The sequence below is a fragment of the Danio rerio genome, chromosome 2 (assembly GCF_049306965.1).
Source record: "Danio rerio strain Tuebingen ecotype United States chromosome 2, GRCz12tu, whole genome shotgun sequence".
Taxonomy (NCBI): Eukaryota; Metazoa; Chordata; class Actinopteri; order Cypriniformes; family Danionidae; genus Danio; species Danio rerio.
This window is the reverse complement of record NC_133177.1, coordinates 42,870,155-42,897,983: the sequence shown is the minus strand read 5'-3', so window position 1 is coordinate 42,897,983 and position 27,829 is coordinate 42,870,155.

Below are 27,829 nucleotides of genomic sequence, written 5' to 3'. Positions count from 1 at the left end.
TACAGACACGCAATAAAATAAATATATATTTTTAAATAATTCAATATTTTTATTATTAAATAATTGATTTTTTTATAATTAATAGAAAAGTTAATTAATAGAAAACTACTGAGATCTAAAATTAAATTCATTTAGACCTAAATTATATTTTTAAACATTTTAATTAAATATCATATATTTAATCTAAAATTAATTAGTTTAAAAATAATTAAATCTAGAATTAGAGTTATGGAAAGGTGTTAAAAACCTAAAATAAATTAAGTAAAATAAATTTACACCAAACATGTGACCTCTGAATCCTGTTCTTCAAGTGACCCTCATCATGAGACACATGCAACATAAAGTAATGGAGAAAATTGTTGCCCCCCTAAAAGTTCTAATTAATACAAAAAGTTTTTTTTTAGTTTTTTTTCATACACCATTAAGTATCCCTTTATATTTATTTTTTTTTATTTATCTTTATATATATGGGGTGATGGTGCACTTCAGTAAGGGCTGTCATTATAAAAAAATTGCATTGCAATATTTTTTTTTGCCGCAATAAATGTTGCGATAAACATAATATGTAACAATAATTTCATTGCAGACTTTAGATTGATCAGGATAATTTTACAGGGGAGTGAACTATCAATATATTTTTAGGTAATTTATTATATGCATACAGTATAATAAACAATACAGTCAAACACAATAGAGCAAATAATTAAATGAAACAAAAAATAATAATCTGGTTTTCTGGGCAGATTCTCACAGTAATCAGTTACACAAATTGAATAATCAGATGTAAATTAATAATAAATAGTCTTCATCATATCTTTTTTTTTTTTAATAAAATGAATCTGTAATAAACTATTTTATGCTCTATTAAAATGCTTTGAACTTTGTTAAAATGCTTGCAAGGTCACATGCCTTAACACATTCACATGATCAACTTTCACTATATTATGCTCAAATTCTGCAGAGTCTCCACAAAGTTCATGTGTTTTGACCTGTGGCTCTTGGTTATCTATAATCCCAACTCAACATTGCATATCTTGCGATGTGACTATTATGGGGACACACATCGTGAAATCGATGCTCAAACAATATATTGTGCAGCTCTAATTTCAATATATTTTTATACATCAGTATTAATCACTTTATATTTCATTTTTATAATCTAATAATTATAATAATAATAATCAATATTAAAGTGATTTCTGAAGGATCTTGTGACTCTGAAGTCTGGAGTAATGAAGCTGAAAATTTATCAATAAAATCACTGGAATAAATCATTAAACTTAATTATAAATTAATTTTAAACATTTGTTTTATAGTGCAATAACATTTCATAATTTTACAATTTGTGCTGTATTTTTAATTTAATAAATGCAGCCTTGTTAAACAGAATAATCTTTGTTTAAATCATTTAAAAATCTTTGGTGTGCTAGGTGTGACCCCACACTTTTGACCGGTTGTGTGTGTATATACTTCACTTCAAATGTTGACTGCTGTATGCAGACACACACAATAATAATTATATTTTTAAAAAATTTTTAAATAATTCATATACAAGTTGAAACTACCAAAATCTGAAATAAAATTAATTTAAAATATATATTTTTCAATTAAATATAATATTTGTAACCTCAAATAAATCAAATAAAATAAATCCACACCAAGCTAGTGACTTATTATTTTATATGTTAAATTCAATTAAACTCCATCAACACCTCTGACATATGTGACCTCTGACCTCTGTCCCCCAAGTGACCCTCATCTTGTTATCAGACTCTACATCATCTCACGGTGCGCATGAGGTTATTAAAGCAGAGTTTTGGAACAGGTGGAAGACGACTATGTTTCATTTGGATTAGTTTGCTGAATTAGCATTGTCTACTTGTGATTGTCCTGCTGTCACAATTACTGCTTATCATTATTTAAATCAGTTTCGCCTATAAATAGATAAAATCTAAATGGGAAAGCAGCTCTTGTTGGAGGCACATCAAAGCTCAGCAATAGCGTTTTCTCTCTCCAGTGTCCACTATCCAGTTTCTGAACAGGACAGACCTCAGCAGACCGGTCAATTGAAGCTCTCTAAAGGGTCATGAAAGTCTACAACAGATTTTGTGAGATGTTTAGAGAATTAGCTTTTCTCGTTTGAAAACAAAGTTGAAGCTCTGTCGGGAAATATTTAGGAGTAATGATTGGCCGCCATGACTGGAGATGTGTCTTATTTTGTGCATTTCACCACATTCAATCATAAGGATCTCTGGTTCTGCATCCCTTTATCATTGTGTATCAAATTATACCTAGACTATTGGGGGGATGAACTTTTTTTTTATCTGGTGTCTAAAAAAATACACAACGTATGTATTTTTACTTTACTTTTAGGCTGTATGTAAATGCAAATGCAAAAAGGTGTTTTGTGAACACTTATAATGTCTCTATGTAGGCTAGATCTGCCTGTTTTGACTGAATATTTTCTCTGTATAACCTGCTGGATGCAATCATGTATTCACAGAGGTATGAACCATTATAGAGGTGGCTAGATGTATATTTATATTATTTATTGTTTTTAATTAATAATAGTACTATTTAAGATACAGATCAGAAAAGACCCAACCATGTTTTGACATCTTTCAGGGGGATAAAGGCTCATTTAGGTGGATAAAACTCCCAACTCCCCCTGTAATTCACACGCTGCCCTTTACTGAAATTCACTACTTCAGTCTTATGCGTGACCTCCAGTCTTGTCATCTGGAAGTGAACAGCGCTTAGTGGTGCATCCCAAAGAGGCACAAACTCACCTTTAATGTTCTATGCTGGTGAATTGACTTGTCCAACCCAGTTTTAAAGGGCACCTATTATGCCCCTTTTTTTTTACAAGATGTTAAATTAGTCTTTTGTGTCCCCAGAATGTATCTGTGAAGTTCCAGCTTGAAATACCCATCAGGCCATTATTTATACCCTATTGAAAATGTCAAATTTTGGCACAGAGAAGATATAAGCTATTTTGTGAGCTGTGCCTTTAAATGCAAATGAGTGCATGTTTCTAATGAGTTGCGCAGAGATTTTTTTAAGTCTGGGGGAGATGAACAGGTCTGCTTTACTTGACATTGGAAAACCTGTAATGCTAACTTGGTCACATTAAGCACACCTTAGCCAATCACGTACTGTAGTAGACTTTGGTCTCGTCTTTGTGTACTACCATAGAGGCAGCGTTAGCATCAGCCTTTATGATTTTAGGTGAAGTGTTTCAGGCTTGCATTTAATAGGCGTTGGTTTGAGCATGTTGCCTCATCGTAAAGTTTTTTATTTATTTATTTTTTTTAGCAAAGTGCAGTTACAGTAAACAAGTGACAACAAATTTTTGATTTCTAAGACTATGTTAACTTGCTAACTGGCACATTGATTTACATGATGGTTTGTTCAAAAATGCTATAAAAATACAAAGTGTACCAGTTATCACTTCCTGAAATGCTGCTGGTTCAGATTTACAGTATTAGGAATAGATCCATCTTTTGAACCCAATTTCTTTGCAAATCCTGCCTTGCATTGCCTCGCATTCAAAACTGAGAGCTGACGAATAAAGGCTGATTTATACTTCTGCGTCAAACACCGGCGTATGCTACGGCGCTGATGCATAGCCCTTCGCCGTGGCCGTTGGGGTCGCTGACGTGCACCTCTCAAAAATTGTAACTACACATCGCAACGACGCGTAGCGCAAGCTCTGTGATTGGTCGGCTTGGTAGCACTGACGAGTCTGGGCGGGACCAAGAGCCGCGCGAATGGCGCGAGCTGGACGCGAGCCCAATGGAGCGATTGTTTACAATTGTGGAGTCCCGTGAAGGAGCTCCTGATGGAAAGTTTTGTTTTGTGTTTACCTCATAGTTAAAGTTGTTGCACATCCGCCAGTTCCTGCCTTAAAATGAGCGAGTTTGAGCCACTTGTACATCCCGGAAGTGTTCAGGAAAAGCAAAACAGCAGCAAAGAAACTCGACACAGAGAAACATTAACACCTCACTGCCAACTAGCGTTTCGGAAGTGTTAATACAGACCAACAGAGACAGCGTGCAGAAGTATAAATGCACAGCTACGCGCGTTGCATGTGCCGTGGGTCATGCCGGTCACTTGACGCAGAAGTATAAACCAGGCTTTACACACACATGTCAATCAATAATAATAATTTTGGGTGGATATAAACACACAGCTATGTCAATGTGCGGATGGCAAGATTGCACAGCTTTTGATCCTGGTTTATTTTTAGAAAAAATAAATAAATGAATGAGTGAGTGAGTGAGTGAGTGAGTGAGTGAGTGAGTGAGTGAGTGAGTGAGTGAGTGAGTGAGTGATGTGAGTGAGTGATGTGTTTAAAGCACTCAAATATAGGTGAAGTTATTTTATTTATACCCAAAGCTAGATTTTGTTTGCAGTCAGGTGTCGCCATTTCATTACAGTACCACACAAAAAAACTAGTAGTGACAACAAATTGGCATAAAACATACACACAAAACACTCTTTCAAAAAAAAATAATAAATGATCTCTTCAAGTGTTCAACATCCAGAACCCCACCCCCAATAAATAGGTCCTTAAAACAGTTTATTAAATGTAAAATCTACAAGTCACAGAAACACCTCTGCTTTAGTCTATGCCATATTTAAATGTCTAATGGCTGTGTCTAATGTTCCAAAAGTTGATTTTGCCTGATAGCTTTTAAAAAATGGACACAAAAATATACTGCAATACACATTCCACTGCAGTTTCTTGGTATAATTAACCCTACACTTGTTTTCAAGTCTGGAAAAAGCATGGTTCTAGAGAAGAGATAATAGCAATGCAAAATTAAGGTAAAGCAATGTAGCTGACAGAATAATCTTCTCTTACGTTTTCTTTTGAAAATCCCAGGGATGGGTTTAGGTCAGTGGTTTGCTAGGTCAGGAGTTCCCAAACTTTTCAGCCCAGTATTCTCTGAGGGGGTTATAAATATATAAACACAACAGCGCACACATACCAAAAGGCCCAAGTCTAGTCATCATTTAATTTTAGAGAATGCCACTTGGACAGTATCCTCCATGTTCAGTTGTGGCCTGTATTTATTTTTAATGTACGTGAGTGCTGTAAAGGTGTCAGAAAGTTTAACCTTGTGCCATAAAATCGATCTGCTGCATCTGACGCTATTGCTGTGACTGTAATATAACGTTATCACCCCAAGGATCGCAAAAAATAGAGAAGCTGATGGCTTTTTGTTTGTATGTTGTTGTTTTTTTTTTTTCAATTTTATCATTAACATGTTAATAATGTTACTATTGTTACTGTTTTGTTCTTACTATAATTACTGTTTTGTTCTTCAGTAGGTTGAGGATAAGATATGGTCATTCTAATAATTTAATAAAACGAGTTAGATTTTTGGAAATTGCCAAGCAACCCCCCCCCCCACCCCCACCTCCCTTTAATTGTCCTGCAACCCCCACTTTTGGGAACCACTGTGCTAGGTCATCTGTATGACAAGCCCAGATTTTTCATGGACATTTACATAAGAAAAAACGTACAACAAAAAATATATATACTAAGTAATGTATTTCAGATTGGCCACAATGTAAACAGTGCCCTCTAGTGGATTTCTTATTTTAACCATGCAATGAAACGTCCCCAGAGCAACAGATTTTACACTTTCACTAAAATTTAGGCACAAATTTCCAATGAGCCTAGGCTAAACTTTTCTAACCATCTACATTTTGAGGCTTTTCTGCTGATTTGACTTGTTTTTATTGTCCTCATTTGTAACATACTTTGATAAAAACACTGCTAAATGAAGAAATGACAGTATAAATGTATACCAGGGTTGTAAGCTCTCATTTTTTTCTCTTTTTTTTTTGGTCACACTTTACAATAAGGTTTATTGGTTAATGTTAATTAATGCATTGACTAACATGAACAATCAAGGAACAATAAATTTACTACTTTAATTGTTCATGTTAGTTAACATTAGTTAATGAAAATACAGTAGTTCATTGTTAGTTCATGTTAACTCATGGTGCATTAACTAATGTTAACAAGCATGGACTTGGATGTTAATAATGCATTAGTAAATGTTCAATTATGATGAATAAATGCTGTACATGTGTTGTTCATGATTAGTTCATGTTAGTAAATGCATTAACTAATGAACCTTATTGTAAAGTGTCACCTTTTTTTTTTTTGCCAACACAAAAATGTTGTTTCCATTTTTCTGCGATGCAGGAAGTTGGTTTGGCGTGTTGCTTTTGCCATCTACATATTTGGTAAATGTGCACTCAAACTCAACGGCTGTAATTGCTGCTCTCTGCATTGCACTCCATCCCACCAATGTGTGTGTGTGAAAAACATTGCTGAAGCAGGAGGTTTCAGGACACTTTAACCTTTGCTTTTCCTCTCTCCTCACATCTGTCGTTCCTAAACGACTGCATTTAAGGCAAGCTCTAAAAGGCAATGGGGAAAGATGCCACAGTGGCCTTAGAGACCCAGACATGCAGAGAGTGACCAGCGTTCTGATAAACACGGCCGGCCCGGGCAAACATTCAACCTAAAAACGCGAAGTGCGGTGACTTTCCTGCCATCTGTTCTTGGACTACGACCAAGCGTGGCGGCAGAGCAAACAAGCTATTAGACATGATACGGTTTGGTGCTCTGGGTTTTGATGCCTGCGAGGGGAAAAAGCTTGTCACAGTATAAAGGACTTTTCAAAGTCTGGCCTTTATTTATTTAATCTGCTGTACAGCTTGAGAAATTCTGTTTTTTTTAGGTTTATTTTAGTTTCATTTTCCATGGGTGGCAATGTCATTGTCGGTCAGTCCTACAGAGCTGTGGATGAATATTCTTTGAGACACTTTCCAATTGAAAATGAGATCATTCCAATGACTTTTTATTTATTTATTTAAACTATTTATAAAATAAAAGACATAAAATTAAGTTGACTTATTGCAGGAACCTGTGAAAATACAGACTTCAGAAAGTTAAGCCCTTATGGATACAACTTGGTAAAATATTTATATTATATAAAATAAAAGTGCTTCCCATGCAAGTGTATGTGCATATAAATTCTAATAAATTACAGTTTTATAAATAATGTTATGAGATTTGAGTTTTAAAAAAATTGCTAAAAAAATACTTATTTTGAAAATACAATATTATTATTCATCATTTAGAAAAATAAGTAAATAAACTTGTAAAAAATAGAAAACAGTAGCCCGTAGACAAATAACAAACTGGCTAGCTCATTTCCTCAGTCAGAATTTGTTTGTTTAAATAATTATACTGTAAATTACACTTGTCTTAAAACCTTCTATCAGTTATTTTCACAATTTATGATGGCATTCTTTCAAAAATAGGACACATGAGCTCATATAGGGGTCAAATTCTAGGCTTTGTCAGCAGTGGATGAGTTTTTCAAACCACCTGATATAAAGGTTATTATATTAAAGAATATTATTAAAAAGTAATAATAAATACTTAATAAAACACCCAAATGTAGCCTTGGCCAAATTATTGGCAGTTTTTGGTGAATATGAGTGAAGTAAGCTGTAAATTTTTTTTTTTTATTATTTTTTTCATTCAGATAAATCACAAATCTCTAACTATTTACCGAACAGAACAATTGGAAATTAAATATACAAATTTTTTTTAAACATTTTTATTTATTTATTTTTCTAGATTTTATTCAAGTAAATGACAAAATTGTAATCTTTCATTGAAATAAATCTATTATGAAATTCATTATGAAAGTTTTTTCTCCAACATAATTTATACATACAGTACAGCGTTTTTTTATTTTTTATTATTAAATAGAAATTTTGAAATAAAATAACACTAAAACAATTGTTGGGAATAAGTGTGTGTATAATGATGTCAGGTTGTATATGGATATTTTTATGCAAGCCTGTTTCATTCATTCATTTATTTTCCTTCAGCTAAGTCCCTTTATTTATCAGGGGTCGCCACAGCAGAATGAACCGCCAACTAATCAAGAAAACGTTTCACAATGCAGATGCCCTTTCAGCTGCAACCCTGTACTGGGAAACATCCATACACCCTCATTCACACACATACACTACGAACAACTGAGTTTATGCAAATTACCTATAGCACATGTCTTTGGACTGGTGGGGGATACCGGAGCACCCAGAGGAAACATGAGGAGAACATGCAAACTCTACACAGAAATGCCAACTGACTCAGCCGAGACTCGAACCAGCAACCTTCTTGCTGTGAGGTGACAGTGCTGATCACTGAGCCACTGTGTGTATGTGTTTTTTCTGTGAAGGCTGGGGTTAGGGTTTAGGGTCAGTGTAACAGGATTATACAGTTTGCACAGCAAAAAAATTGTTACATCTACAGTTACTATGAACCATGAAAACAAGTGTGTGTGTGGTTGTGCATGTGTGTGCATGTGTGTGTGATGACGATCTGACCCCAGTGTGAATGTGATTATGACTCAGACTCAGGCTCACAGCAGGGGGACAGACAGACCTCACTGTCGCCTGGCAACCAGGTGAGACCCGAGGTCAAACAAGCATGTCTGCTGTTTCCTCTGGAATGCACTTTGTGGCCACTGAAATCTGGATAAGACCACGAACATGCGCTTTAGATATCACCACTGTGTAAAAGAGGAATGGAGAATGATTAAATTCAGATTTAAATGTACACACAATCAGGGCCGGAGTGGGACTCTTTTTCAGCCCTGGAGTTTCAAGCCTCAGACCGGCCCACCTCAGTTCACCACTGACTATATTAAAATAAGGTTATTTCCAATTCAGTTTCTAACTACACTATTACGTCTTTTTTTTTTTGAGAAAACAGCTCTTTTAGAACTTCAAATGTTCAACAACCCTTACAGTATTATGTCTTAACAATAAAAATGAAAAAAAAAAAAATTGTTACTCAGACAAGGACCGAACCCAGGTTGGCTGCGTACTAACCACTGTACCACAACAGCTGTATGACGAATGGTGACTTATCTAGTTATATCATCATTAACCTGCAGGCTGCATCCGGCTCACGAGGCTACGAGAAAATAGATAAAAAGAGCAGAGCTGCGGTAAAATAATGAATAAGAAGGCTGTGGTCAAGTAAATAAATAAATTATTTTTAAAAAGTGTGACTGCTGAGAGCAACAGATTCTGGAACTAGGGACACCGGCCCTCGCGGCCAAAAAACGGACCGGCCCACCGGGAATTCTCCCGGTCCTCCCGATTAGCCAATCCGGGCCTGCACACAATTATACCTGTATTTTTTTTTGTGACCAAAATTGAAAAAAATTGTGGGAGTGTGGGTGTGGGTGTGGGTGTGTGTGTGTGCGTGTCTGTGTGTGTGTGTGTGTGTGTGTGTGTGTGTGTGTGTGTGTGTGTGTGTGTGTGTGTGTGTGTGTGTGTGTCCTAGTGTTTCCTAGTACTGGGTTGTGGCTGGATGTGCATCTGCTGTGTAAAACATATGCCAAATTAGTTGGTGGGTCATTCCACTGTGGCGACCCCTGATAAAAGAAAATGAATTAATGAATGAATGACACTCTTATTTTATGTTCTTAGATTAATATAAATTCTTAAATTCAAGTTAGATTAAAGTCAAGTTTTTTTTTATTATTTATTTATTTTTTGTCAATAATGTGTTAGTGATGATGCAGGAATTACACAAGTGAAGTGTATTTATTTATAAAGTAATTTCAAGAGGATCACATGCTTATGATTGATCACGGCTGGTCCCTCATCAGCCAATTCATGATTCACCAATCAGACAATTCCTAAGTCTCCATAAATAACCCATGTTTCATACCACAATTAGGTTAGTTTAGAAGAAAGCCCCCTTGCACCCCTACTCCTCCTCTTTTCCTAGATGGGTATCACGGCAACCCAGTGGTTAGCACTGTTACCTCACAGCAAGAACATCCCCAGTTCTGGTCCTTAACAAACCAGTTGACATTTCTGTAAGGTGTTTACATGTTGTCCATGTGCTCGCATGGGTTTCCCCCGGTACCCCCATTTTCCTCCCACCATCCAAAAACATGCAACTTAAGTTAGTTGACTAATCCAAATCGGCACTATAGACATGCACCTAGTAAGTAGTTATCTCTTTATGACAATCCCTAATTGTTCATTAGCTACAAACAGCAGTTTTCGAGATTTACTGTACCTGAGCTCAAACTCCCCTCTCGCCCTGCAAACCAAAGAGAGCCCCAGGCTCGAGGATCTTATGTGCTCGGGTCTCTTTTCTAGGACAGCATGCCAAACAAGCTTTATAATCAATCATCAGCTTACTGTGAACTCTTGAAATTATCTTTAAAAGAGTCTTTAACAATTCTTATTTATTTTGTTTTATAATTTTTTGTTTTCCACTTATGATGTTATCAAGATTTGCACAATAAAGTCTGTGGAAAAAAATCTTTACAATGTTTATTTTGTTAGCACGCATAGTTACTCTCTATGTGAATAGTTAATCCACACAAGTTGCCGGTTTATTCCAACCCCTGATGAATAAATGGACTAAGCCGAAGGAAAGTTAATGAATGAATGATGTTAGTCCACTCTTAATCTTCAAAGTCTGACCATTCACTTCACCATTCACTGTGTTTGGAGTGGCGGCTCTTCTCTGTTGATATCAGTTTGACAGCTTCAGACACAATATTCTTATCCATGCTCCTCATACCATTCGTTTGCTACCAGGGAATTATGCACGGAAGAAAAGACTCTCCCTTTACTTAATATTAAGAATATTGAAATAAAAGTCTTTGCAACTTCCAGTTCATGCAGATTTTTATAAAGTAATTGGTAATCTAATTGTAAAGCTTAATTTCAAATCTCATGCTCTCTTTCCTGGCATCAGAAGGAGGGCATTGCAAAGACTGTGTTATTACCAGCCTGATCTCACGAGAAAACGTAAGTATTTTACGTTTTGGCAGTTTAGTGGCTAATTCGTACGAATTCGTACGAGTTAAGTCGTAAGAAAATGTACGATTTTTAAAAGGAGGCGTGGCACCTAACCCCACCCCTAAACCCAACCGTCATTGGGGGATACGCAAATTGTACTAAAATGTACGAATTAGATCGTACAAATTTGTACGAATTAGCCACTAATTGAAAAAGTTACGAATTGCCGTGAGATTGTGTTGGTTATTACACAGCTTGGCTCTTGTCCAGCATTTGGTTTCAGCAAATGTCTGTATTTGCCTCTCTCATTATTTACCTTCTGCATACTTTCTGCAAAACAGACACTGATGAACAAGTAGGTCTTGATCTTCTTCTGTGGAGGCGGAGTTTAGCAACATTATTGCATAATGAAGTGGTTCATTCTGCAGCCTCTTATTTACTGGCTTCAGTATAAGCTGATTTTAAACTGACATAATTTTAAGAACTGAAATGTGAGTTGTTGTTTTTTTATAGTTCAATAATATGTCAAAAGGTCCCATTAAAGGTTCAAGACTGGAGTACTTTTTAAAGATTTTAACTGATTTGTTTGTGTTGAGAATTTTTAAAGACAACATTAGCATCTGTCAGCTTTAATTGTGGGGAAAAATGTGAATTTTTATTTATTTTTTTTGCTTTTGTCAGCTAATTATATCTTCCGGGTTTAAAATAATTATTGGAGCGGCATCAAAATCAGTGACATATCGCGAATCTGCTAGTGGAGTGATGATGCATCAGTTTCTCATTATTATTCATAGCTGAGTTTTCTTATCCTATGGGAAGACCCTACTTCTTAATTAATCATGACTGCACGTGCTTTCAGGGGACAGACTAATATGGACAGACCACATACCTGCTAAAAGCTGTGGGACAGCGCACAGCATGAAGTATTTAGCTTTTCATGAAGGCTTGTATGTGTTTGTTTCCATGTCATCCACAAAGTGTGTTGCATGGCTTTCTCCACGAAGCAGTCAGGCCACCGACACAGTCAACTGTAAAAGCTATACGAGAATTGGAGAATGGCAGACTTTGTCTTTTATCAGTTGAGTTCTTTACCATTCAGACACATTGCCATGCTGCCATGTTCGCACATGTTTAAAATCCTCCAGATTACCAGCAGGGCTAATGGTTGGAATAGATAGGGAAAGAGACCTGCTGTACTGCTATCCACGTTGTCTGCATTAAACCCGGGCTTCAGGAGGAGAGAATTTTTGCTCATTTATAGTGTTTATATAAACATGATTACCTTTATAATGATATAACAAGTTGTGATTATATATTATATGAAATTATGATCAGCCTATTGTATATGTAACAATATTAAATCACTTACTGTGTATTTCTTTGCATTTTAACTTTGCATGTAAACTATAAAATTATGCATCGTCTCACATTTTGTACTGGATTTTTTTTTATCTTTATCTGGTGAGCCATCTGATAAAAACCCTTCTTTTTCCCTTACTCTGCCTTTCATGCCCACTCCTCCCTCTGCCCATGGTGCTTCACGGCCATCATGAAGCATTTTTGGAAAAAAATCTGAGGTAGACTGAAAGAGGGGGTTTCATGACCCTTTAAAGAAACAGATAGAAATAAACAGGAAAAATATCCTGACAGTCAAAAGTCTAGACATGCTCGACTTTTTCCAATTAAGCTTAAAAATAAAAGCTTTAACTTTATGGACAATGACTTGGTTCACTGTAAAAATATTCATTAATTAATAGTTTTTTTAGTATTTTGTCATTTTTGTTTTATATTAATGCTTTTCAGTTGCGGTTTCAGTTGATCTTTTCAGTTGATCTTGAGCTTTCTTCCAACATTTTTTAACCTTAAAGTTAGAAAAAGTGACTTTTATTAATATTTTGAATAGTTTAAAATGTTATATTGTCTGAGTTGGTGTTGTATATTATGGTACAAAAAACCTTGTTTTACATTTTCAGTTATTTTACACACTTATTTCTTTATAAATAATTCTTACATTTTCAAACTACTAAAATGTCAACAAAAGTTACTTTGTTAAACTATATAGTTACATTTTCAACATCGAAAGTTGACAGCAGAGATCCCATAATGCAATAAACAAGCATAAATAAATGTAAAACACATATAATAATTAACAGATATATATATATATATATATATATATATATATATATATATATATATATATATATATATATATATATATATATATATTTTTTTTTTTTTTTTTTTTTTTTTTTTTTTTTTTTACAGTGGACAATATGTCTCTCAATATAATTCCAAAGATGGACATTTATGAGGTTAAATTGAAAATTTTTTTGGTCAGTATATAATTCCCACACTTCCATTTGTGTCATCGGATAGTTTTGATGACTTTATTATTATTCTCAAATGTTGACTGGTCGTGTAGCGGTTTATCTAGGTCAAGCCCTCTAAACAAAAAAGTCCCTGTTCGCCGGAGATAAAAGACAGATATTTTGTGTCATGGTAGGGGTTTGTTGTTGGGGTTTGTGTCATATCTGCCGCTGCAGTTTATTTTCTCTTCGGGTTGAAGAAACGGGTATAACGTTTCCTCGCATGTTGGAACTAGAACAATATTTTGGATCATACCTCTCCGTAGAGAATCAATATTTTGGAATGGGACGTCCTACTGAAAGCTGCCAGAGGCTGAGTAAGAGCTAATGTGATTAGTGCGAACAGTTCGAACCCCTCCTTCATACTTCCATCAAACGCTGCTCCACAAAAACACTGACAGGACAAATTGAAAACAGAGTGAGGCTGTTAGTCAAAGCCACACCGTTTCTGCCTCTTTTTTTTCTCTCTCGTCTTTTATTTTCGCCGCCTAAGGACAAGGACAAAGTTTGTTTGATTTATACTTAGTTGAGACCATTTGAACTCTGCTGACCTCAAGTCGACAATTTCTTTGACCTGCACATTAAGTGGCTTGAGTGTATGGAATTCATTTTTGAAGTGTGAAGTTTTTCCTTCCATGAATCTTGCCAACATGGCGTTCATAGAAAATGTACGGCAGCTTCATTACCTTGCCCGTTTCATATCTATGAGTGTAAATTATACACAAGGCAGCAGAAATGGGTAAGATAGACAGTCCATGTGTGAAAAGAAGCTGTAAGCGGCGCAGTGTTATTGAGTCTGGATAATTGATTTACTGGATATCGCTGAAGTGGTGAAGTCGATGACTCTAGAATGTTCCCATTCTTCTGAATAAAATAAAATAAGTTATTTTAAATTATTAAGTATTATGTGAAATCTCAAATTTGAAATTTGAACATGTGTTTTTTGATGTCTTCCTCAACTCTCTTCTGTCCACTTATCTCATTTCAAATTGTATTGGGTAGTTTGACACCCTTGTAGCAGCTTCTAATGAGAAATTTAAACTGGCTTGGGAGGGTGAACTTGGAACTGAGTTATAAGAGGAACTATGGGATAAGTGCCTGACTGCATTACGGTCCTGTTTGGTAAACAGTAGGCAACAATTAATACAGTTCAGGGTCATTCATTGCCTGCACTTTACCAAAACCCAATTACACAAAATGTTTTCTTCTATTTCACCTATGTGTGGTAAGTGTAAAATTACAGAGGACACCGCAGCTCATGCATTTTGGTTTTGCACCTCTTTGTTCAATTTTGGACAAACATTTTTGATTTATACTCCAAGGCCCATAATAATTTCTATTTTACCGGACACCAGACATGGCAAAAGTACACACATCCTTTACTCAAGTAGAAGTACAGATACTCATGTTTAAAATGACTCTGGTAAAAGTTGAAGTACTTAATACACTTTTGGACTCAAGTAAAAGTAAAGAAGTAAGGCCTGTAAAAAATGAATGTACTTAAGTAAAAGGTACCTATTACTACTACATGTTTTAGTTTCACTGAATATCTGGTTTCCCCCACAGTCCAAAGACATGCAGGAGTGCGTTTCCCAAAACCATCATTAGCCAACTAAGGTCGCAAGTTCCGTCGTCACAAACATATTTTGTTGATTTGCCGTTTCCCTAATCCGTCGCTCCAACGAACATTCGCAAACTGCATCGCAAACTTGAGCACTCACGACCACACCTCTGGAGTTTAATTAGAAACATAGTTCCTGGCTGTGTTCTATTCCCACTTATCCCCCCTATGCCCTAATAATTTAGAACATTCTAACATTTAAAGTTGGATTTATTAAAAAATAAAAAAAGCATTAAAGTCATCTCTCTTAGGTGTAATTTGCATTTAAAGTATTTTTACTGTTGAGTTTTAGCAATCTTCAAATTTACAATTGTGCTTCCTTCGCAGTGCACTTTGAAAAGGTTGATGTCATTTTGAACACAGCTTCATGGTGACAGCTATAGGTGACCTATTTCCAAGCGAAATTTATGTAATGTCTCCAAAGCTTGTAAAAAAAAGCATACATTAATTATTTTAATTTAAAGTAGGATATTTATTAAGTATCTGTACTGTATATGACATGGGCCTGCTGGTTAGAACTTTCTGCTGGGGTTTGCATGTGTCAAATTGTAAAAGTAGACTTTTCTAAAAAATAACAAATAAATAAACAATACCATAATTATTATTATTATTAATAATAATAATAATAATAATAATAATAATAATAATGTTTGTGGATGTTTCCCAGAGATGGGTTGTGGCTGGAAGGGCATCCGCTGCGTACAAACTTGCTGGATAAGTTGGCGGTTCATTCCGCTGTGGCAACCCCGGATTAATAAAGGGATTAAGCTGACAAGAAAATGAATATATATATATATATATATATATATATATATATATATATATATATATATATATATATATATATATATATATATATATATATATATATATATACACACACACAATACATTAGAGTATCCAATGTCTTGAGTCTGGTGTCCGCTTGAATAACCTATACTCTAATTAAAATTAAATAAAGAAAATATTATTATTGTATATTATATGTGCTACTGTGCTAAAATGGTAATAAAAAAAAAAAGAGAGAGATTATATAGTGGTTTGAACAGACTATGGCACAACAGATTCCACATGTGGACTGATCCATCATCAAAAAATCTAATGAGTGTTTCTGTATCTGACAGCAGCTCCCTAAGTTAAAGTGTCAGCTGTATGTCTCTGGCTTTTCTATGTTTCTGTTTCCCAGAGAGCTCAAGCGGGAATGTGGTTGGGAACATGATGTGTGTACATGTGTGTTTTGTGAGATGGGAAACAGAGTGTGGCAAGGTAAATTACAGCATTCAGGAATAGCAAATGACAGAGATGAGAAGGATAATCTCTGGAAGATGAAGGCACACAGACCACAGGTATGACCCCATATCCCACACCAGGACACACACATATCGAGCCATAGCAGAAACAAAGAGAGATGCAGAGAGACTCTCACAAATATGGTGCATATTCACAGAAAACCAAATATTACTATCATGTATGAGTCGCGTTTGCTTTTAAGGAATACTGAAGAGCTCTTATAGACTATATTTTAAAGCCCAGGCATAAAAACAGAATGCAGGGGGCTTAGAATAATTCAAAAACATAACATATTAATCTCTGGGAAACTCTTGATTCATGTGCATGCAGTAGGTCTGACTCACTCACTGATTCAAATGATCTAGGCAGAGAGAGTCTGCAATTGAAAACTCACTCATTTAAATAATTCAGTCAGAATGTATCTGCTGTTTACAACGCACTGATTTCATTGGTTTGTTCAGAGTGAGTTAACGAGTAAGTAATTTAAAATGATTTGGTCAGAGAGAGTCTGCAATTGAAGACACATAAATTAAAATTATTTGTCTGAATGAGTGTACTGTGAATGACTCGCTGATTCAAATAATAAGCAAGTCTGCAGTTAGAGACTCACTGATTAAAATGATTTGGTCAGAGCAAGTTTGCAGTTAAGGACTCACTGATTCAAATGATCTCGTCTAAGCGAATCTGCAGTTAACAACACACTGATTCAAATGAGTCAGTGAATGACATGGTCAGAACAGGTATGCAGTTAGTGACCCACTGATTCTTGTCAGTGGAATTCTTCAGTTATCAAATCAGGGATTGAAATGATTCACTAAAAGCAAACTGCATTAATGTCATCACTATGTCAAAAATTATATGATCAATTAGTCATGACAACATACGTTTTTTATCTTATTTTATCTTATTAAACTAAACTATGTTCCAGCTTAATTTAATAGTTTTTGCAAGCTGTTTTAGGTCAATTAAAATTATATAGGTTCGAATGACTCAAAAGGTTATTTTGATTCAGTTTAAAAATGTATGGCAACCAGTAAATCTGCTGTGAGATGCATGAATGGTGACAGGTTTATACAGTTATACCATCTGAATAACAAAAATAACAGAATATATATATATATATATATATATATATATATATATATATATATATATATATATATATATATATATATATATATATATATATATATATATATATATATTCTGAACAAAGAGTTCAGATTCAAAAACCTCTAAGTGCAAATTTTTTAAATCACTAAATGGTTCATTACACCCCTAAGTCGAAGCTAAAATGCAGGGGTGACCTTGCTTTGCCAGTTGCTGGTCCTAGATTATGAAATGCTTTACCCCTTTCTGTTACATCTATATAATTTCTGTCTGTTTTTAAATCTAGGTTGAAAACTTACCTTTTTGATGTGGCATTTTATCAGTAAGAATTGTTTGTTTTAGCTATTTTAGCTATGCACGGCAGCACGGTGGCGCAGTGGTTAGCATAATTGCCTCACAGCCAGAATGTCACTAGTTCAAGCCCTGGCTGGGTCAGTTGGCCTTTCTGTGTGGAGTTTGCATGCTCTCCCTGTGTTTGCGTGGGTTTCCTCCGGATGCTCCAGTTTCCCCCACAGTCCAAAAACATGTGCTAGAGGTGAATTGGGTAAGCTAAATTGTCTGTTGTGTATGTATGCGTATGGATGTTTCCCAGAGATGGGTTGAAGCTAGAAGGGCATTCGTTGCATAAAACATATGCTGGATAAGTTGGTGGTTCATTCCGCTGTGATGACCCCAGATTACTAAAGAGACTAAACCTAAAAGAAAACGAATCTTCAGCGTTACAGCAGATAAACAGCAGTCAGTGATAGAGACAGACACAAAAGAAGCTGAAATACAGCTCATTAGTTAAAAATACAGAGGGAGTTTATTTCATGTGGTGGAGTTTTTTCAAGCCTTTCTGAAATGATGAGTCAAACACACGCACATACACATGTAGTATATGCAAGTTTACTAACACCATGTGGACGTGGTGATTATATTGGTTAAGAATTAGATAGTGATTTTACTTTATTGCAAACATGCTCTGTTTTAACGTTTTTGACTTATTAAATTTATAAAAATCACAGAAAGTTGGACATATATTTTAATCCCAGTTTAATTGCAAAAAAGAAATGCTCTCTGGACATGTGTAAACATGTTATTATGGAAACATGGCACCTGTCAATCAAATTGGTGGGCGGGGAAACCGCACTCCGATGTCAGGAGGTGGTGGGCCTCAAAGTCACTGGGATTTGGGTACTATTTTAACGTCAATAAATTAAAAAAGTATATAAATATAAAGACTTATTGTCTTTATATCACCCCAATATGAGTGTGGACACACTATACTCACACAGTTCTGTCAAAATTGCTTCTAAATGTTAATTTTCATCATTCATTCATTCCTTTAAATGGAATGAAAATAGGCTACTCATCACCATAAACATGAAATGACTAAACCTACATATGGGAGTGAGAACATATGGGATTGCTAATTTTAGAAGAAAATTTCAGACGGCACTTAAAGGTTTTTGCATCTGAACTCTTCAGAAGCGCCTGTATTGCATAAGTGCATTAAAAACTGAAGTAAAACCAAGAAGGTGGACTTTATGCATTTAATGGAGTCATATTTTATCAAGTTATCTGTACTCTTACTCAAGTGCTTGATTTGTATGCTTCACCAACAACTGATCAAAATGACACAGAACTTGTGAACCAGCATATAATTTCTGCTTGGTAGGAGAGCAACAGCTTGCAAGACGTAAAAAAAAAAAAAAAAACTCTAATCTTCCCACTGGGGAAATACACGGTGCTATTTAACACAGCAATAATCTTTAACCATATAAAACCCCCATGCAGGAACGCAGAGCCTTCGATTCCCACAGCTCAGTAAACCACATGGCCCACAACAAACACTTGCGAGTCTTCCCCAGCGATGTGACGTTCCAGACTGCGGCGTTTAATCGCGATGCACAGCTCTCTTTTATTCCCCAACAGGTGCTGCTAAACCACACCAGTCTCACCCAAGCATGAGCCCGGTGTGTGCCAGCTCAGTGTGTGTGTGTGTGTGTGTGCCAAATGCACGGTGGATGTGCCTGCTGCGGGGACATTGTAGAGCGGTTCCTGACGGCTCGCTGGCTTCTGTGCGCTGCCTGGGTTTTCAGATCCCTGGAGGACGTGCAATCATCGGTGGTTAGAAAGCTTCCTTTGCAGCTAAGCATCTGCTGAAGCCGGCACAGACCTGCCAGGAAAACACGGTGGAGACTAATGTTAGGGGGGCTGTTTTTGACGAGTCGGGGTCTGTGTGAGAGGAAGTGAGTAATTACGAGTCCCACGCATCATTAGCACCCCCAGTCTGTCTGACAAGGGCGAGTTTCACACTTATTTTGGAACGCCTCAAAGTGTGTGTGTATGTGTGTGTAATAATGTAATAATCAAGTCCATGTGGTTATTGTATCTCATTGAAATTCACTTTCAATGCTCAAAGCTTAAAATTCTGTCTTCATACTGTATTTCCTGCCTTTAAGTGATATTGGAAATTTCAAGCTTCGCGCTTATGATGTCTTGATTGCGAGCTTGTAGCGTTGAAGTGCTTTGTTAATAGAGAGTATAGAAATCATAGTGTACACTGGGTTCTTTGAGGAAGTGTTTTTAAAGATAATAAAACATAGTTTTTAAAGATAATTCTGAATATACATTCACAACACTATCTAGATTTTAGTTACATGCTGATTGAAAGGGCAAAAAAAGGGCAAAAAAAATGTTTTACCCCTTTTTTTAAGATTTACAATAAGTCTTTTGTGTCTCCTGAATGTGTCAGTAAAGTTTCAGCTCGAAATATGCTTCTGATTATTTATTAGACCTTTCTAGATCTGGGAAACTTGATCTGTTTGGACATTGTAGTTGTTTTTGTTGCCTGTGCCTTTAATGCAAATGAGCTGGTTCTCCCCACCTACCATTCCCACGTGCGTGTCAGACCCATCGAGATTTCTGTTTATTGCTCTGATGCATAGATCCTTCAAGTAGATAAACAGCACAGTGACAGACAGGAATGAAGCCAATCTCCCTTTCTACAGTAAGAACTTTCTCAATGGTTATTTGATGTATTTGTTCTGGAGTTAATTCAAGCCTTTCTGCAATGATGAGTCACACACAATGTCATTATAAAGTTTATATCACTCCAAGATGACCGTTGACACATTTTACCTACACACAGTTCTGTCCAAACAGCTTACAAAAGTTGCCCTTTAACTGATTCTAAAACAATATTGATTCAATTGGTTGTTTATGTAAATATAAACTTTGGCACTTTAGCAGCTAGATACAGTGATTGTGAAGTGCTTTGGGGTGTATGGCCATACACAAATGCGCCAAATAAATTAAAAATACACATTACATTACAGTGATTTAGCCTTTGTGGGAAAAAAATAATATTTAATAAATAAACAGCAGTGGTCACTCACTCAAAAAATATTTTTGTCCAAACTATTTATTTAAAATAAGCTGAAAGAACACAAATCTTGAGATTTCTTAGGGACAGCTTAATTAGTTTGTGTTTAATCTACCTACATGTGTTTAATAACTTAATCCGTAATCCTTAAACTTAATTGTGTGAAACCCAGCATTTTTCTCTATTCTCCCAACTCAGAAACTCTGTTTTTAGATTAGATTTCTAGCAGTAAATATGACATGAGAGGCTATTTATGTCAAAATTGTATTTAGGACCGTTCTCATAGCACATGAGGGCAGCATTACTCACCCCCATGCTTTCAAATTCCATCACACAGAGGAAGTTTAACAATACATCCAAGCTGCTTTTAAAGCAAAACCTTTGTATCATGTACATTATGTCCTCACAGTGGAATAATTTTGCATTAGGGTTGAAGCAATAAAGCAGAGTGAAAAAATTCTATATTTTTATTTTACAGTACGTATACTGTAACTCTAAATAATCCAGCTCTTAACTGAAAAACTGAAATCTCACATGTAATTTGTTTCATTTATACTCCGTGCTGGAGGGCATCCCCACACAAGACTCATAGGAATAAAAAAAAAGAAAACATTAGAATGTTTTGACTTAATCATGGCAACAATGTTGTATATCATTATTGTGAATAATTTTTGTGAAAACAACAAAATAATTTTTTATATATAATCTTAAATATAAATATAATATATATACACACGTTTGTTTTATTATATACGGTAGAGAAGATAAGTATTGAACATGTCACCATTTTTCTCAGAAAACATAGTTCTAAAAAGGCTGTTGACCTAAAATTTTCCCCGGATGTTGGTAACAACCAAAAAAAATCCATATATGCAAAAAAAAAAAAAAAAAAAAAAAAAAAGTTTAATTAATTTACAAATTAAGTTATGCCTAATAAAATGTAACAATGCAGGGAAAAAGTATTGAACACATGAAATGAGGGAGATGCAGAAAAGCTGTGAAAGCCCAGCTGAAATCTCTAGATTAGCTGCTTCAGTCCAACATCTACACTACCAGGATGATGAATATAAAAACAGGCTGGGCATCTGCAAGGCAATGATTCAAAACACAGCCAAGGAAACTCTCAAATGCTTTCAGAGATCAAAAATCAAGCTGCAGAATGGCCCAGCAAATCACCTGACTTGAATCCAATAGAAAATACAAAATAAAGATTAGACCAAGACCCACAGAACCATCAAGATTTTTACACTCTGTTGAAGTTTGGGAAAAACTCACACCAGAGCAATTCATGTAACTTCATTCTCCATACAAGAGGTGCCTTTGAAATGCCATTAAAAAAAGAAAAAAAGAAAAAAAACTTTTATATAAAGTATTAAACATTTCAGTAGTTCAGAACTTTCTTCTTGTGTCATTACATTGTTACATTACATTTTTTTTATTTTTTTAGATGTTTTATTTTTATTTTTTTTATGTTTGTATTGTTTTAGTTTTTACCACAATGTGGTTGAATTCCATGTCAACAGGTCCTTTAGAAAAAAAAATGAAGTGTTCATTACTTATTTTATGCCAAATATTTAGTACATCCAGAATTAAAACATTTCTTTAGTGTTTTAAAGAAGAAAATCAGGTTTAGAACAACAAAAGGCTGAGTAAATGATGACAGATTTTTCATTTTAACATGAACTCTCCCTTTAATTATGGGACACTAAATCCCCTTCATTTACAGCTGCCATCACATAGAGATATATATTAAAATGTTCTGCTAATGATCATCTAAATCCACCTCATTTTGCACTGATGTGGAACTCTGCCAGCAGCAACGGGTGTGTGTCTTTATATTGAAAGAGGGCGAAACCACCTCCCACTGCGTTTGCTGATGATGGAGAGAGAGCGAAATGAAGGGGAAATTTAAAAGTGAGAGAGTAAATGTAACATTACTTAAATGAGCAATTAGCTATAAACTCAATCGCCAGAGGCAATCATCCAAACCCGCGTCTGATGCGTATTCCATCACAAGTGTTAGTGCATTTGTGTATATATAAGTGTCTATGGCTCTGCAATCTAACCATATATCCTCTTCATTTTGGGTGGAGAAGGGAAAATTGCATAGATTTTCTTGGATGAAAAGATGATGTGTTCATCTGTCCTCCCTTTAATTCGCTTTCATTTATCTTCCAGATTTCTCTTGTTGGAGGGAAGCGGCGTGTTGCGTTAGATTGCTGCTGATGTGTGTGGATCATGTTTACCCAGTTGACAGTGCCAGATCTGAGCTTTCTCTTTTTGGCTCTCCATGCACCAGTAACCCTGCAGACCATTTCGTCATCACACCGGCTCTGCTATCGCTGTGATCTTCTGACTCCGTGGGCACAGCGGCCGCTGACAGTGCGGTTTTTTGTCTATGACGTTCCTGTGTATTGAAATGAAGAGCACGTTCAAAGGCCTGTGATGATTTTCAAAGGCCTGATCCTGGAGGGAAATGGTGTGGTTTAGTTTTGCACAAGTCTTACATGCATGTCGTTTTTTGTTCACTAGAGCCTGAATAAATTGCGTGCGGAAGGATATTCTGGAAAATCTAGAAATAATAAGTACGAGGTGCCTTTCATGTAGAGTATGTGATTCCATAAACAAAACCGATGCGAATTAGCTCATCTGTCTGAGGAGATTTACTGGATTGTTATGAAACGTGATACTGAGCAGCAACAGTCACTGTCAGGCAATATCATGATGTTAGTTGTTTCCAGGTCCAAATCACTTGTTGCCAAATGGCAAATTACGCTAATATGCTTAACAGCAACCACGTGTAAAGTTGCAAACTCTGGGGTGTAGGATTGATTTGAAAAGTGTTTTAGACAGATTAAAGCATGGCTATTCATTTACAGAAATGTTGCCTGGTTGAACTGGATGTTGCTATGGGTGGTCACTAGGCCCGGTAAGGCTGGAAAAAGTAATAATACCAACCTAGGCTCATTCGGAAAACTTAACGCTTTATACATTTTAAGGAGATCGTGGAATAAGTCCCAGGAGGTACGTTTTTTGCAGTTTTTGTGTTTGCGAATTTACCATAAGCCGCTGTGGATGCATTTTGACATCTCAATTTTCTCTCACGAGTGCCATTCACGCCTGCTGTTCTCAAGTATTGACTGAATGACAGATCGACTGACCCACCCTTCTCCTTTAATAAACCCAACCAATAGTGTTTTCAAAAGCACCAATTGACCTGCCCACCCACTTCCCTAAACCCAAAACCACAGTTTTAAAAAGCAATCCACAAAAAAGAAAAAAAAAAACCCACCTGATTTTTACCATGCTTTCAGATTTTACCCCATTCTCACACTGTTATTTACTTGTTTGTTTTATTTTTTAGCTTTTGCTTTTTGTGCTTTTGTCTTACCCACTTTCTGGAAACTTTCTTCACCAGACTCAAACCTTGTCGTTGTGGTCAACTCCTCTCTGTATCTCAAGTCCTCAAACTGGCAACAGTGGGAAAGCCTTTCATACGGAGGTAAGCAGTACCCTCAGGGTTATTCCTCCTGGTACTGTGACATCATTGTTTCCAGAAAGTTGCACTTTGCCTATCCACATGGCTAAGTGCCAGGCAGCCTTTTCTCACACAGTTATCCAAAATAGTTTGTTTCATCGCAACGAAAACAATGGTGTCATATGGACAAAATTATACTAAAGGGAACCTATTTGTTATGATCACCAGCGATTTAGCGGCTGCGGATTGCTGAAAAACTACACACACCACACTAACAAACTGCAACTCCCAGCAAACACCTCACATACACCGGTTCCTGTTTTCCATTGATTACATACACACAGCGGAAATATCATTATGGACTGATTACAAGGACTATTAACACAGCACGCACATGCACTTCTAGGCTTATCTGTCTTGTTTATCTGTATTGTGAGCATGTTCCCGTGTTTTCCCTTTTTTATGTTGTTTGCTGCCCAAATTAACCATTCATCTGTTTGTGACCATGCTCTGGTTTTCTCTGCATGTTCTTGTTTGTTCCCATTCCGACCATTGACTGTGAGATGATTCTCTTTATTAAATCTATATTTGGATCCTCAACTCTGTTGTCCAGCGTCCATACATGATAGTATTATGCAAAAATCCCTTTATAATGAGTTTAAACACAGTTGTATGGCAACAGCGTGTGAGTATAGCCAGCCTATAATTGTAAAAATTATTTGATTTTATTTTTTTATACTCACATTTGATCAAAACAGTCTGCAGAAACACTTTGACTGACATTCTTCCTTTGCACATGTCATCATAGGGTTAAAGTCCAGCCCACTTGTGACAATCTCTTCCTTATAAACATAAACAGACATAAGTGAGAAGCAGACGTCTGCCATTAGAGTTTTCACCTTCTGAACATAATGTCAGCGACTAAGAGGATCATAAATGTGAAGTTTTAGGATGACAAATGAACACTCTAGTCTCAATAGACTGCCTTTCCAGCAGGCACACAACATCGTTATACATTAACATTAGGTTAGATTTAGGTCATGACGTCAGGTAACCAAAATTCAATGTCTAGAAAATGTCTATACAACGTTATTTTGACATTCAATAAGGAAATCAAATTCCGTTGATATTTGGTTGATTTTAGGTTGTGTTGGAAAGTGACCAAAATCTGATAGATGTCATAGTGATATCATCCACACAACGTCAAGATGTAGCATGATTAGACGTTGATTTTAGGTTGGACGTTGGACACTCACACCAACCTGATTTTCATTTCTAAACAAAATCAAATGTCCCCACGACGTTGGGGTACAACGTCAATATGACGTTGAATCTGCTGATATGCGGATGCACAGGCATCTGTGGCTCTGCCCTTTTTTAAAAAGTGCAAAAAATAATTTGAGTTTAAAGTAGTGACAGTCACCAAAACAGCACAATTTGTGTGTTATTTTAAACTAAAACTTCACATCCACACTTTAGGGACATATTTTACAATGAGTAAAAAGGAGCATAGTAGGTACCCTTTAAACTTACTTTAAGCTTTAAACTAAATCATTTCCCACGACAGGGGCTAATTGATATGTGAAGGGCACTGGACAACAGAGTACAGGATTCACATGCAGTATTTATGAAGAAGAATAGTCGGGCAGGCAAAGGTCGATCAAAGAAGCAAACAAGTGCATATAGAGAATCCAAAGAATGGTCAGTAAACAGACAAATGGTCAGGACAGATGGCAAAAAAAAACAGAAACAGTAAAACAAGGCAAAGGGTAAAACACGGCAAAGGCTAGACAAAGGAAACGCACCATAATGTTCACTAACAGTTTAACAAGACTCTGCAATTGGTGTGTGTGCTGTGCTGCTTTAAAGTCCATGTAATCAAAGTGAAACAGGAACAGGTGTGAGTGTGTGGTGCATGACAGGATTTGTTGTTCTTTTGGTGGCAGATTTGTAGTTCTCGAGCGCTTTGTATGGACTAGATTGCTGGTGATTGTTACACTAATTTCCAACATAGGCTCATTCTGAAAACGTAGCCCTATATAAATATACTTGAATTATGTTTGTATGGCTGCATTTTGTCCTGAAAACGAATGCTACAGGTCAGTATCATGCCATTCCTTTTCTTGCCTACAGGCTGACTACTTTACTTGGTATGGACGGCTTTCTTGCTGTAACCAGTTTGTCCTGTAGCTTGCCATTTTCGTTGGCACACTTGAGACGCAGAGAGGAGATGACCGTGACAATGGGGTTCAAGTCTGGTGAAGAACAGTTCCATAAAGCCGGTAAGACAAAAACAGAAGCCAAAAAAAAAAGATAATAAATAAACAAGTAAATAACAGGGTGAGAATGTGGTAAAATCTGAAAATGTGGTGAAAGTCAGTCAAAGGCTTTTCTTTTTCTGGATTGCATTTTAAAACTGTCATTTGGGTTAAAGGAAGTAAGTGGGCGGGTCAATCTTTGCTTTTGAAAACACTATTGGTTGGGTTAAGTTAAGAAGGAGGGTGGGTAAGTTGATCATTCAGTTAGTCAGTCATTCGACAGCGGCCTCAGGTGGATTAACATGTGAACAACAGGTGTGAATGGCACTCGTGAGAGAAATTTGAGATGTGAAAAAGTGTACACAGCAGCCTCTGGTGAATTCACAAAAACAAAAACTGCAAAAAAGTGCAAAAAAGTGCAAAAAATAAAAAAACATTAGCTCTTGGGACATATTTGGCGCTCTCCAGAAATTTATATAGCTTTATGTTTTTAGAATTTTGCTCTTTGAATCTCTACTGGATAAGATTTCAGTTTCACAAGTTTCACAAAAAAATCTAGTACAAAAACTGTCTAATATGGTATTTAAGTTCAAATTTTAACAAATGAAATCCTATAAAACTAATCCTTTCACAGTTTATGCACCTATTCAAAAAGCGAACCAATAGCTGCACACATCTGGATGCTTACTGCTTGAAAAAAAAGTGAAGTGAGAAAAAAAAAAGCCATTGAAGTGCTCGACATAGAGGTTACCGACAAAAACAATACCGGTGAGTGATTGCACCGTCAAGACTCACAGACATTAAAAGTTCATCTGTCATCGGGCAGGTCTGCGAAAATTATGAAAATCTGGAAGCCATTGACCACACAGCTGTCGGAGAGAGCGAGAAACCGGGGCCGAGCGCTTAGAGATGTCGGGGCCCTGAAGTGGGTCATGAGAGGGCCACCAAAATAAATCAGCAGTCAAAGGGTCATTACCGCACAAATAATCCTATTAAAAGCAAGCCACAAGAGTCAGTGCACACAGACACACACACCTGGGCACGTTTGTTAGAGTTAGTGATACAGCGACTGACAAAAACACAGACATCTATTCATCGACACATAAAACGCTCACTTACACACACACACACACACACACACACACTTGAACGCAGACACTTTAATGCACAGCCCGTATCCCTTTCAAAAAGAAAAAAAACTAAAACAAATTGGCCAATCAGCTCTTCAGAAGATTTCCATGAGCTGGACATACCGTGAGGGAACTCAATCCAACAAAGCACGGCTCTGGAATATGAAGCATAATCCTTTTTTATTGTGATGTCCCCCAGGGGCCCGAGGGCTAGATCATTATCTAATCCAAATCGAGGAGGCCAGCCGCATATCAATTTTGTCCAGGCCTGAAACCGATACGGTCGGTGAATTAATAACTACATATTTTGCAGAGTCAGAGAGGG